The sequence below is a fragment of the Salmo salar genome, chromosome 13 (genome assembly GCF_965601325.2).
Source record: "Salmo salar chromosome 13, fSalSal1, whole genome shotgun sequence".
Lineage (NCBI taxonomy): Eukaryota > Metazoa > Chordata > Actinopteri > Salmoniformes > Salmonidae > Salmo > Salmo salar.
Genome location: NC_138303.1, coordinates 70,156,081 through 70,170,708, shown reverse-complemented (window position 1 = coordinate 70,170,708; position 14,628 = coordinate 70,156,081). Strand labels below are relative to the sequence as shown.

General features: G+C 42.5%; 1 protein-coding gene across 1 annotated transcript in view; it reads right to left on the bottom strand.

Moving 5' to 3' along the window:
- Positions 1-14,628, bottom strand: part of LOC106567646 (opioid-binding protein/cell adhesion molecule) — a 613,793-nt gene that overhangs the window by 317,709 nt on the left and 281,456 nt on the right. The gene's annotated exons all lie outside the window — the stretch shown is intronic.

Here is a 14,628-nt window from a genome sequence, read left to right as displayed (position 1 = left end):
ACGGGATTGCACTCAGTGTTCAGTGTTGCCTTTCCCTTCTCAGAATTGAACCACATGAAAGGGTACTGCAGCCGCCGCAGCCTTGCAAGCTTCAGCGAACTTGGATTGCTGCAGTGGTGGGAGTTAATGGCAATTTCGAGCATACTGTATTTGAATGGGAAATTGCTTTTTCCCACATCAGATGGACAGGAGTGGGGGGGGCTCTTAACAATAGGGAAATAAGGGTACACTGTATGTGAGGCCTTCCGATGCGCTCTCTCGCAATGATTGAAAACATGCGGGATGGGGTGTGTTTGTGTTGTGGTGCGAACACCTGAATGTTGCTTCGACTTGACATGACAGATTGCTTATACAAGTCCAGTGAAATATGTTTTGCGAGAGTGAAATGTACACAAACAATACAGTACATGGAATAGTTTTTGTGTACTCAGTTCACGAGTCATTGATTCAGATAGTTCAAGGCCGACAATGACCCATCTGCCTCCGTTCTCAAGAAATGTGGTTTGCGTCATCTCCTTATTTATTTATTTCTATACACCAAAAACAAACAATTGAGAACGTGTTGAAGTGACAAAATTCAGTTACCGTACAGGACCCATTCATATTTCTCAAGTCCCCTCAAATGGCCCCCTTCTTTCCTTCCCAAACTGAAGAGATCCCTGATTTGAAACAATTAGGCCTAGTGAAAGCAACGCATTGTAAAACCTCACTTTAAAATATCCAACATATTCGATCACTGATCTCCTGTAATCGATCCAACATAACCTATCCAACATATGCGATCACTGATCTCAAGAAGGAAGGAAGCATTTCCAAATTATTCCACAGTAGCTGCTTTAAGTTTATCCTATAAGCACGCTGCCATCGCACCGCCAAAGGCCATGTCCATATTTACATCTGCTGAGTGACAGGATGATGCATGTGTCATTAGGACACAGGGAGACAGGCAGATATCCCCCATTAAACAGAGTGATTCCACAAGGCTTATAGTGATCAGGGATGATAATGGCAAACATGTGGGGACGAGTCTCTATACGTTCCATTAACCCTCCGCTCAACCTTAAACTCTCTATACCGCATACCAATGCCGGTTGCTAAGCTACCAAAGGTAGGATAGATTCTCAGCTGTGCAAATGGGTTGAAGACATTGTTCTATTTTAATTCCTGCACAGTACTCTCCGTTCTTGACAATGAAGTAGCATATAGAGAATAAAATGCCTCAGCTTGTGAGTTGTGGACGGCAGCAGGGGAAAGGGTTACAGAGGCAGTGTGGATTTTATGACTTTAGGAGGATTTGTGCTGAACAATTATTCACTTGTCTCTGTGGGAATGGCCTTTAAATGCATAAAGTAGTAAATAGTAGTAGTAGTAGTAGTGGGTAAAGGAGAAGTAGCCAAGTATTAGAAATAGTAGCAGCCAAGTGGTAGCGATTTTTAGTATTAGTAGCTGCAGCCTCGTAGTAGTAGTCGTTTCTTTGTATAATAATGCTAAACCAATTAAGCTTAAATCATTTCCTCTGCCATTCTACAATAATATCCTCTGCCATTCTAAAACCACATGAGCTATGGTAGTCACACATCCGGACAAAATAACTAATCGCTGAAGTAGCTTAATTATTCAGGCTTAAGTTCAATTTCCATTCAAGCCGTATCTCACTGCATTACAGCAGTCCACATGTTGTTGACCCAAAATTGATGTGAAGTCCTTTTCCAACCCACAAAGATCAAAACATTTAACACATTACTGAGTACAAACTATTCTGCAACAAACAGTGATGTGGAAAGGACAGGTCAACACATGGAAATGTTAATGGAATTATCAATATGCTCAACATAATAGTCCATAATATAGCAGAGGTGGAATGTATTTTCCAGGTTCTAACTACTTTCCCCATGGGAGGTCAATAGTATTTTCCAGTAGTAAAGCTATTAACATTTAGATGATAGGGCTAACACAGCTCATTTCTCATCCACATTCTAGGCCGTATACTGGGCCTTACCTATGCATTTTTAGGGACAGATTTTCTTCACATTCAATTCGGATTAAAAAGTGATTGTGTTGTGTTGAGTTATCTTATGCAAACCCTGTTTCAAATGGTATTGGAAATCTTTCAGATGTTTTGAACATTTGGTTGAGCTTGCCTGGAGTGCCAGATGGGTGAGGGGACTATTGCGTTAGTTCCATTGTGACAGACAAGCAAGTCAGTCAAGCGCAGCTCATTTTTTTTTCTCAAGTACTATACCCAGGTTTGATGTTATGTTATACTCACATTCCGTCCCCTCTTAGTTTGAAAAGAAAATGGTCGGGGACAGAGGCACTCCACAACATGAGTGACATGAAATTCAATGACAGACCCTGTAATGTACTTGGCCTTGTTAGTAGTACAAAGGTTTTACAACAATGAAAGGAATGAATGAAATAATTTACCAAAGTACAGAGCTTACATAAACAAATAAAAATAAACAGTCAATATAATATAACATTTAAATGTTTTCCCCTGCCAGGAAAGTCAGTGAGAGCCAACAGCACCACCCTGGGTCTGCCTGCAGGTGGTGATAGAACCACATTTTCCAGCTGAACCACTGTTGAGAGTATTGTAGATGTGCCAACCCACCATATGCATTAATTATTGTAATATTCAGAAGCTCCATGTACTATTCTGTGTTGTAGCTGTCATTTGAAATTGCATTGTAGGCTATGTTGTTCCCTGAAAACTAAGATTATAGTCTGTTAAAATGTCTATTTGCCAAGTAGGCCCACATATTTCTTGATATTTCAAAATGTAGATTGTCCCCTTTGTATTGCTGTATAAGACCATGGGCACCGACACAGCTCATTCTTAAAAAACAACTAATGACACACTGACTGAATGTAGTTGCGGAAGAAAGGATTGTATGAACTGGGAAGAAATGCGTCATCCCATCCACTATTTAAAGGGTGGCGAATGTCAAGTCATTTCTAGTTCACGTAGAAGCTCGCTATAATAGTGTGCGCTAATGCTCCGCTACTCATATTCATTCATCCATAACACAATAAGAGAAGAAGACACAGGATCACCCTCTCCCTTTCGATTGGTGTATCACTCAGCCAGACCTCTACTTCACAACCTACAGTACAACCCAAGAGGATTAAAAGCCCTGGTATTAGGCATTAACCCAGCTTTAGGAAGAAGCAGCAGTGAAGACCAGGCACAGGTCTTGGATTTACCCCCTCAGAAAGCAAGCAGGGAGGTGTGGAAACTGGAGAGGACACAGAGTAAGACTTTAATGTTACCCCTCCAAAGTCACCCAAATGGGCATGTACCCATTGACAGCCTGGAGAGAGAAGTTCTCTGTCTCAAATGGCACCCTATACACTATAGTGCACTACCTTTGATTGGGGCCCATAGGGCTCTGGTCAAAAGTCGTGCACTATATTAGGAATAAGGTGCCATTTGGGATGCCGTCAAGGAAAGAAGAGGAGACATGACCTGTGGAATACATTTTCTTCTCGGAATGCCTGCTTGCTATCCCTCAGTAAATCACTGAGGCCGAGCTCACTGCCATCCAGGACCTCAAAAAAATTGTCAAAGACTCCAGCCACCCAAGCCACAGACTGTTCTCTCTGCTACCGCACGGCAAGCGGTACCAGTGCACCAAGTCTGGAACCAACAGGACCCTGAACAGCTTCTACCCCCAAGCCATACAACTTCTAAACAAGACTGCTTAATTGCTAATCAGATGGCTAGCCGGACTATGTCCATTGACCCTTTTTTGCACTAACTCTCTTGCACTGACTCTATGCACACACACTGGACTCTACCCAGACACTCATACATACAGTACTTACACTGACATCCAACACACACACACACACACACACACACACACACACACACACACACACACACACACACACACACACACACACACACACACACACACACACACACACACACACACACACACACACACACACACACAGCACTCAAACACGTCTACTGACCAGTGGAGGCTCCTCAAAGGAGGAAGGGGAGGACCATCCTCCTCAGTGAAAAATTATACAAATACAAATAGTGAAACATTAAAAAAGTTATGCTTTTTAGATAAAACTATATTCACGTCACCAAATAATTTATTAAAATAAACTGTTTTGTAATTAAGGTCTACAGTAACTTCAACATTGCTCTGAGATAGCACCATGTTGAAGCTTGAGGACAGCTAGCTTCCGTCCTCCTCTGGCTACATTGACTTCAATACAAAACCTAAGAGGCCTCACCCCCTTCCATAGACATACATGGTAATTATGACCACTTCCGGAGGACGTCCTCCAACCAATCAAAGCTTTTGCAGTATGAACTGACATGTTGTCCATCCAATCATAGAATTAGGATCAGAGAATAAACCTAGTTAGTTGTATTGGAAATGTGCCACGGGGCATTATGGGGGTACTATGTGTTGAGCAGCTTGGTGACATTGTTGGATAGAGGTGAAGAGTGATAGTTGAGGCATTTTTGGGATAATATTCAATTCAAATGAGTTTTTTTCAAATTACAGGAGATGGAGGAGGTATATTATAAATAGTTTTCTTGGTTTTATCTTTATTTTTGTGTCCAGTTAGAGCAATTTATTTATATTTTCTACCAATGCGAGTGTGCAGGTTTCTCCACCAGAATGGTCAATGCTGCCAAAAATGTTGTGGACTTTTTGTTTGAGAACTCCTTTCATTCCCTGGGATACACGAAAAATGTGCGAATTAAAAGCAAGGGTCAACCTTTGCCTGAGATCAGTTTCTTGATGAAAAGGTGAGGGTGTTCAACACAAACTGGTATCAAAAGTATAGCTGGTTAACAGGGAGCCTTTCATCGAGCCGCCTGTATTGCTGGCCTTGCCTGCTTTTTGGAAAGTCTAAGTCTTGGTCGAAAGGTGGGTACAGTGACCTGAAGAACATTGATCATTCAGCTAAACGACAAAACAAAAGCAGGGAGAATATAAATGCCCACATTAGATTCAAGCTTTTGGGATAAAGCTGCACCGATTATGACGAAGGTCAGTGTATTCAAAGTGGCTTATCAACACCACTGCGTTTTTGGGGATGCAATAATTTGGTTTTACACTAGGGGACACGGCGAGAGGGAAAGCCAACAAGGGCAACTACAAGGAGCTTGCAGAAGTAATTGCACGTTACATTTGCTTTACTTGCTGAACATATCGAACATTCGACTGTCTTTTTTGGGATGTCGAAAACAATTCCAAATTATTTGAATGCTTCCATCGCGTCATCCATTAAAAGTTAGATTAAAGAGAGAGGTTGACGCAGCACATTTTTTCACCTGCGCTTAAGTAGGCTTTCCACTTTCCTCTGGTATATATTTATCAAAAATGATAACACATAATCACTCCGGATAGACACAAGCAAAAACTCATTACATAAATGTAACAGTAGCCTAGGCTACACCTAAACATTGGAAATCTGACATGCTGTATGGGATGAAAACGAGACAATGTTTCAGTCTGATCAACTGTAGGCTACTAGTAAGAGCAGCTGCATATAGCCTATGCACCCTGTTCATCTGTTCAGGGTAAACTAATTGGTGACGTTATGTATTTATTGTCTGTTTGTGTGTTTGGAGAAAATGTGAATGTGATCAAATTCGGTTAATATTCAAAATTGGGCTGTCTAGGCTGCCTATACATTTTAAATTATTAACTGGAATTATTCAATCAACATTATAGTGATGACAGATGTGAGTACATTTTTTATAAGGCCTACTGTACAGTTGCATAGGCCTGCATGATGCAAACATGCATAAAACAAGCTCAGCCCTGTGAGTTCTGTTGTCTATCAGTTGTTGTCTATGTGTCTGGGTAGAGGAAATCACCCACCTAATCTAGTCTAAATATATTTATATGAACAAATATAAGGTAGCTGCAGTTTGGCAGGGTTTTCATCCCCGCTAGGGCCAGGAGTTTTTTTCAGGAGTTTTTTAAAACCATGTGACCTGATTAGGAAAAACTGGTCCCATGATAGCCCATATAAAACCTTTTTACAACTGATGAATCACTGTCATGCTGTCACGTCCTGGCCAGTATAAGGGTTAATTGTTATTGTAGTTTGGTCAGGACGTGGCAGAGGGTATTTGTTTTATGTGGTTCGGGGTGGTGTGTTAGTTAGGAGGGCGTTTGATTTATTATTTCCGGGTTTTGGGTTATGGTCTATGTTTATGTATTTCTATGTGTAGTCTAGTGAGTGTGTTTCTATGTTGAGTTAATTGGGGTGGACTTCCAATTGAAGGCAGCTATTTGGTGTTGCCTTTGATTGGAAGTCCTATATTAGTTGGGTGTGTTTGTCTTGTATTTTGTGGGAGATTGTTCTTGGATTGCTGTGGTGCCTTCAAGGCTGTCATTTTGTCGTTCATCGTTTTGTTTATTTTTTGTATACGTGTTTGTTTGGTTTTTTCCTTTTCCGGTAAATAAAGAAGATGAGTATACACATACCTGCTGCGTTTTGGTCCGCCATTTCTAACGACGACCGTGACAGAATCTCCCACCAACTAAGGACCAAGCAGCAGAAGAAAGGGGACTTCGAGTTGGACTGGTGGGAGAAATGGACCTGGGAGGAAGTTCTGGACGGGGCTGGACCTTGGCACCAGGCTGGGGATTATCGCCGCCGCAGTGGGAAATTGAGGCAGCCAAGGCAGAGAGGCGGCGGTACGAGGCCATGGACGCGCTGAGGGAGAAGCACGAGAGGCACCCCCAATAAACATTTTTGGGGGGGCACACGGGTAGTTTGGCTAGGCCTAGGAAGAGCCGGAAGCCAGCTACCCGTGGTTATATGGAGGCGCGTATGAGGTGGAGAGCGCCATGTTTCGCTGAGGAGCGCACTCTCACCCATACGCACGCACAGTCCGGTGCGCGTTATTCCAGCCCCTCGCAGGTGCCGTGCTAGAGCGGGCATCCAGCCTGGTAGGAGGATGCCTGCGCAGCGCATCTGGTCGCCGGTACGCCTCCGAGGACCAGGCTACCCAACTCCCGCTCTACGCACGGCTACCATCAGGCCCCTGCACAGCCCAGTCTGCCCTGTACAAGCACCCCGCTCGTACGGGGCTACTAGTTCCATCCAGCCAAGACGGGTTGTGCAGGAGGTAAGATCAAGACCGCCTGTGCGCCTCCATAGCCCTGGGTTTCCAGCTCCTGACTCTCGTGCGGACCCGGAAGTGCGTCAACCCAGTCCGACTCAACCTGTTCCCGCTCCCCGCACTAGCCTGGAGGTGCGTGTTCCCAATCTGGTACGCCCAGTACCAGCACCACGCACCAGGCTTCAAGTGCGTAAACCCAGCCTCGCCAGTCAACAGTCGCCAGAGCTGCCCGCCAGTCAACAGTCGCCAGAGCTGCCCGCCAGTCAACAGTCGCCAGAGCTGCCCGCCAGTCAACAGTCGCCAGAGCTGCCCGCCAGTCAACAGTCGCCCAGACTGCCCCGAGCTGCCAGAACCGGAGCCACCTCCTGATATAGGTGGGTTGGGGAGGGGGGGGTGTAGCACAGTGTCGTCGTTGACGGCAGCCACCCTCCCTTCCCTCCCTTTTAGTAGAGGGGAAATTGTTTTGTTGTTTGGGGTTGTGTTTTTTTTTGTTTTTGTTTTTTTAAGGTGCTTCCGGGGTTAGCACCTTTAAGGGGGGGGGGGGGGGGGGGGGTACTGTCACGTCCTGGCCAGTATAAGGGTTAATTGTTATTGTAGTTTGGTCAGGACGTGGCAGAGGTTATTTGTTTTATGTGGTTCGGGGTGGTGTGTTAGTTAGGAGGGCGTTTGATTTATTATTTCCGGGTTTTGGGTTATGGTCTATGTTTAAGTATTTCTATGTGTAGTCTAGTGAGTGTGTTGAGTTAATTGGGGTGGACTTCCAATTGAAGGCAGCTGTTTGGTGTTGCCTTTGATTGGAAGTCCTATATTAGTTGGGTGTGTTTGTCTTGTATTTTGTGGGAGATTGTTCTTGGATTGCTGTGGTGCCTTCAAGGCTGTCATTTTGTCGTTCATCGTTTTGTTTTTTTTGTATACGTGTTTGTTTGGTTTTTTCCTTCTTTTCCGGTAAATAAAGATGAGTATACACATACCTGCTGCGTTTTGGTCCGCCATTTCTAACGACGACCGGTACACATGCCTTATAGGGTCCAGAGTTTTCCTAGATAGGTTAACATATAAGGAAAAACTTCAGGCCCCAGGGGGTAAAAAGTGCCCCACCGCTCTGGGACCTGTGGAGCCACCAGTCTGCTTGCAGTTGTCAGGTATGTGAATGATCAGGGATTTATTCAGGAACGTTTCAGGGGATACTTTGATGTGTCAAGTGGGCAAGATGCACCGCAGTCTGTGTTTGACTTTATGAATTTTGAGATGTCTGAGTTTAACTTCATAGAGAAACTCGTTGTCCAAACCTACGATGGCGCTGCTGTATTTGTATTTGTAGGCAAGGCAGCAGCTACTCTTCCTAGCGTCCGGCAAAATTAAGACAGTTATGCAATTTTAACATCATTACAGAATTCACAACACATTAAGTGTCTGCCCTCGGGCCCATACTCCACTACCACATATCTACAACGTAAAATCCATGTGTACGTGTGTGAATAGTGTGTATGTTATCATGTGTGCGTATGCATCTGTCTGTGCCTGTGTTTGTGTTGCTTCACAGTCCCCGCTGTTCCATAAGGTGTATTTTTGCCTGCTTTTTAAATCTGTTTCTACTGCCTGTATCAGTTACCTGATGTGGAATAGAGTTCCATGTAGTCATGGCTCTATATAGTACTCTGTGCCTCCCATAGTCTGTTCTGGACTTGGGGACTGTGAAGAGACCTCTGGTGGCATGTCTTGTGGGGTATGCATGGGTGTCCGAGCTGTGTGCTAGCATTTTAAACAGACAGCTCAGTACGTTCAGCTTGTCAACACCTCTGACAAAAACAAGTAATGATGAAGTCAATCTCTTCCACTTTGAGCCATGGAGAGATTGACATGCATGTCATTAATGTTAGCTCTCCGTGTACTTTTAAGGGCCAGACGTGCTGCCCTGTTCTGAGCCAACTGCAATTTTCCCAAGTCCCTCTTTGTGGCAACTGACCACACAACTGAAAAGTAGTCTAGGTGCAACAAAACCAGAGCCTGTAGGACCTGCCTTGTTGATAGTGTTGCTAAGAAGGCAGAGCAGTGCTTTATTATGGACATACTTCTCCCCATCTTAGTTACTGTTATATACAGGGGGTACCGGTACAGAGTCAATGTGCGGAGGCACCGGTTAGTTGAGGTAATATGTACATGAAGGTAGAGTTGTTAAAGTGACTATGCATAGATGATAACAACAGAGAGTAGCAGTGGTGTAAGAGATGGGGGTATGGTTCCTAGTCAGAGGCAGCTGTCTATCGTTGTCTCTGATTAGGAATCATACTTAGGCAGCCTTTTCCCACCTGTGTTTGTGGGTAGTTTTCAGTTTTGTGTTTCTGTACCTGATAGAACTGTGCGCTTTCGTGTCCCTTTGTTATTTTTGTTCGAGTGTTTGTTTGATTTAAATAAATAATCATGAACACGTACCGCTCTGCATCTTGGTCACCTCTCTACGACGATCGTTACACTGTGATCCCTTTCTAACAATGTAAGTAGCCCTCTGATTCCCATTCCACATAATATTGTACTATGTCTTTATTAAATTTGTCTATGACAATTTTTTTAAACACACTTTGTTGTCTCCATGCATTCCGCGCCTATACCGTGGGTCTCCCATCCTCCTAAAAGATTCAAGTCACCAGCCTCCACTGCTACTGACGCCTCACATCATATACACTGCTGCTACTATTATCTATGATGCTGCTTAGTCACTTTACCCCTACGTACATACAGTAGCTACCTCAATTACCTCGTACCACTACACATTGACTCAGTACTGGTACCATGTTATTTTTACTCATTATTGTTGTTCTGTTATTCAACTGTGTATTTATTCCTCATGTCACTAAATCATTTAAAAAAATATTTATCTTAGCTTTGCATTATTGGAAAAGGACGTATAAGTAAGCATTTCACTGTTAGTCTACAACAGTTGTTTAGGAAGTGGATAGTTAGGCAGGCTTTGGGTAAAAGGCTGTATTTTACCCTCTAAATGCGGTAGAAAGAAGGGTACATGGGCAGTTTAGAGCTGGAAGGCAGAGAGTGGAATGAAGCATAAGGCAGGAGTCAGAATCTATCCCACTGTAGACAAGTTTGTGTGGCGAAGTTAGTTTTTGTTCCAGCCAAGCGATAGCACATCTGATTCTACTCATCAACTGGTCATAGTCTTCAATCAAGCCATTGATTGAACAAAAGCCTGCAACCACATTGACCCTCGCAGGGTAAGATTGCCCATCCTCAATCAGGACTTTGATTAGGAGAGTCAGCTGTGTCACTGCTTGCCTGGCACAAAAGCCTGCACCTCAACAGCCCTCACAGGATACTGTATGATTGCCCAAACCTGATCTACAGGCAACAGATAGGGGCATATGAACGTTTCACCCACAGACAATGCATCCCAAATGGCACCCTATTCCCTATGTAGTGCACTACTTTTGACCAGGGCCCATAAGAGTGGCATAACTATAATATAATAATATATGCTATATAGTAGACGCTTGTATCCAAAGCAACTTAAAGTCATTTGTGCATGCATTTTACGTAGGGTTGTCCCCGGGAATCAAAACCACAATACTGACGTTGCAAGTGCCATGCCACAGAATCCATCCTTCTGAAGGCAGGGGAGTAAACGTGGGCATATTGTGAAGCTGCCATTAACCATAAATATCTCCAGAGAGAAGGGAGGTGTGGACTGAATCTGTGTTTGTATCTGACCACTGAAAGCCCGTCACTAGAGTTGTACATGCTACTGGGCTGCAATTATTCATTGGATGTTCGTAGAAGGACGTGACAGTAACGCAAAGCTGTCTTAGCTAAGTGAAGATCTGTAAAGAGAATACGGGTACAGTATAGTACCATATGTACCCCTCTAATAAAAAGAGGACTGGGCTGCAATTGCAGCTAGAACTATTTAGGTATATCTATAGAAAGGCCTACAGTGGGTGACTTACATACAGTGTAGAATAACTTAAAGCTGCCATATATAGAAATATCTCAGCCATTTCCTGTTTCCAAAATTCAAAATGTATGTTTGTGACACAACAAGCAAGTGTAGAGAATCATTGTACCATCGAAACCGCACTGAAATATATTTTAAATAACCAAAAATATATGTTTCTGTTGCAAAATTGCTGTTTGAAGCTGATGTACAAAACCAAAAGTAAAAAGAAGCAAAAACTAAACTTGTAGAGGGGAAGCATAGAAATACTGCACAGTGCACATAGAACAGATCTACCGCTTATCAAACATGCTTTCAATGAGAATGACAGATCTATAACTTGCATTTCTATTGGAAATCAGTTGTTGTTCTTAGAGAAAATGACTATTAATATAGCATAGGCCTGGGAGGGGTGATGTTTGGCACTTCACATAACAGGGATCGAGCCATATGGCTTTACTAATCTCTCTAAAGAAGTGAAGGGGACTAGTTTAAGCCATAGTAAGTCTGAAAAGAGATGGGAAGCCATAGGACTGCATATACCTCTCTAAATAAGTGAAGGGGACTACTTTCTTAATCCATATTAAGGCTAAATAGAGAAGATGTGGCATAAGGCTGTAATAACGCCTCAAAATATGTGACACAGCACACACCTGCATCAATCATGGAGAGTCTAGATCGAAAGAGGCTGACAGGCAAGAAATAGGGCAACATGACAGAATAAAATAGAACACATGATATGATATGACACAGCTGTATTAACCCCTCGACAAGTAACGTGGCACACAAGTAAGTATCAATCCACTGACCATGGAGAGTCAGGTAAGGGAGTCACAAAACTTGCCTAGTTAAATAAAGGCTAAATAAATAAAAAAAGAAATATAAAAAAGTACAACAAGGAATAGGGCCATAGCAATTTAAGGAACATTGAGAATCTGCATCAATTCAAGGAATATCGACAATATAGATCTAGAATTTTGACAAAGAATATGAACATATATCAACCCTTCTAAATAACAGGACATGGCACAGGGTTATAATATCCCATCTCAACAAATAGTTGGGAACAAAACAACATAGAGGCCTTTATCAATCCACACTAAAACCCAGTGGAAAAAGAGAAAAGGGGGCCGAGGCATTGGGGAAGGAATCAGACAGCCAGTGGAGTGGGCCGCTACTCCACCACCACCTCAGCCCGGGCCCAGCGTGCTACGGGATCTCCACAGGAGAGGAATGAAAAATCTATTTATTAGCCCCCAGTCACCTTCCACCATGCACGGAGCTAATGCATGGGGAACGGGAGCAAGGCAAGGGCGCTTCGAGTTAGCACTCCTCTTCCCCCAGCCCTGCCAGGAGCGAGACAATCAGGTTCAATCTAGACCAGGAGTTCTGTCACACCCTGATCTGTTTCACATGTCTTTGTGCACCCTCCAGGTGTTGTGCACCCTCCAGGTGTTGTGCACCCTCCAGGTGTTGTGCACCCTCCAGGTGTTGCCCATCTTCCCCATTATCCCCAGTGTCTGTTGCGAGTTACTTTTGTTCGACAAGCCTACCAGTGGTTTTCCCCATGCTCCTGTCTGTGTCTAGTTCCTGTTTTCTAGTTTTCCCGGTTTTGACCATTCTGCCTGCTCTGACCCTGAGCCTGCCTGCCGTTTCTGTACCTTGTCACACCACCCTGGATTATTGACCTCTGCCTGCCCTGATCCCGAGACTGCCTGCCGTTCTGTACCTTTTGGACTAGTAATAAACTTTTGTTACTTCGACATTGTCTGCATCTGGGTCTTCCCTGAAAAGTGATAGGTTCACGAGCTAGGGGGCGCCAACATTTTGTGGGGGTTGCTGCTCTTTCTTGATTGAGGAGTAAAAAGTAAATATTCAGAATAATAATGTTTTTTTTATAAATCCATGATGCTTTAGGCTAGAAACAAGTGGTAAAATGCCAGATGAAGATGTGACTCTGATGCACATGGGAAATAATATTATACAATGTATAGCTCTGTCGCTATCAATTGATCTAATCACTTTTTGTAAAATAAAATACGTATAAATAAATTCATATAAATGATCATAATAAAACATTGGGTAGCGGAATATAATTTTGGAAAATCAGGTCTGGACTTTATTTTCCTTATTCATTATTATTATTATTATTATTATGAATTAGCCTACCTAAAATATGTCATGAGTCTATTAAATCATGTAGAAATGCATGAAATGAGCTTCAAAACAACACAATTTCCTAGGTCCCTCAAATTGACAAAATCTCGATAAACAATAATAAAAAAAAATACATTGACTAAACCAGACTAACAGGTTGTTACATAATTCTAATTTCAATATCAGAACTCTGTATACATTGAAATTGCATTCAATCGTTTTGATCCTATATTCAATATATTGATTGGGTGGTTGAAACTTTAGATTTGATTAGACATATTTTATTTGACGTTGTTTCAATGTTGATAGTAAAATGGTATGGGGTTTCAATGTTGATAGCAAAATGGCATGTTTGAATCAGTCATTGTTTCAACATCATGTTATCAACCTAAATAAAGAGGTATATTGAAATAAAATGCACAGCTACAGTTCAACGATTTCTGCCTGAACAGTGACTCCTACTGGTATATGGGGCGGCAGGTAGCCTAGTGGTTAGAGCGTTGGACTAGTAACCGAAAGGTTGAAAGATTGAATCCCCGAGCTGACAAGGTAAAAATCTGTCGTTCTGCCCCTGAACAAGGCAGTTCCTAGGCTGTCATTGAAAATAAGAATTTGTTCTTAACTGACTTGCCTAGTTAAATAAAGATAAAATAAAATTATGAAAGCAAATGCACTTCAACAAGAACAAGTCTATCATCCAGATGCCTAACTGTATGTACCCTGCTTAGTTTTGGAAACAAGCTGTGTTCATTTTGGCTGAGCTATCGTGTCAACACATTTAGACAGTGATCAGCTTCCATACTCATTTGCGTAGACTCCATAAATAACATTGTATAGTTGAAAGTAACTCCTCAAACTTTTCTTATACAAGCTGTATGTGAAAGTACATTTGGATTGAGGTTGGGTTTATGTAGGCTACATTGACATCAGTGGAGGCTGCTGAGGGGAGGACAGCTCATAAGAATGGCTGGAATGGTGTAAATGGAATGGCATCAAACCATGTGTTTGATGTATTTCATACCATTCCACTCATTCTGCTACAGCCATTACCACGAGCCTGTCCTTCCCTCCCAATTAAGGTGCCACCAACCTTCTGTGATTGACATCTGATTTGCCCAACAAAGGACACCATAATTTCAACGTGTAGCTCGGTAAACTATGATTCATCTTTGGTTGATTGGATCTTTGGAAGTTTAGAAGTAGTTAACATTAGCCCTACAAATAGAATGCCAAATTCATGATATTAATAATACACTTTTACCTTTAGATATTGTCTTGTATATTGGTCGATTTCAAATTTAATCTACAAGTAATTAATGTGCTGGATTCTCCTCTCCATCTCAATTTAAAATCTAAGTTAGTTAATAGGACAAAATCAAATCCAACTTTATTTGAAGTGCATTTAGTTTGA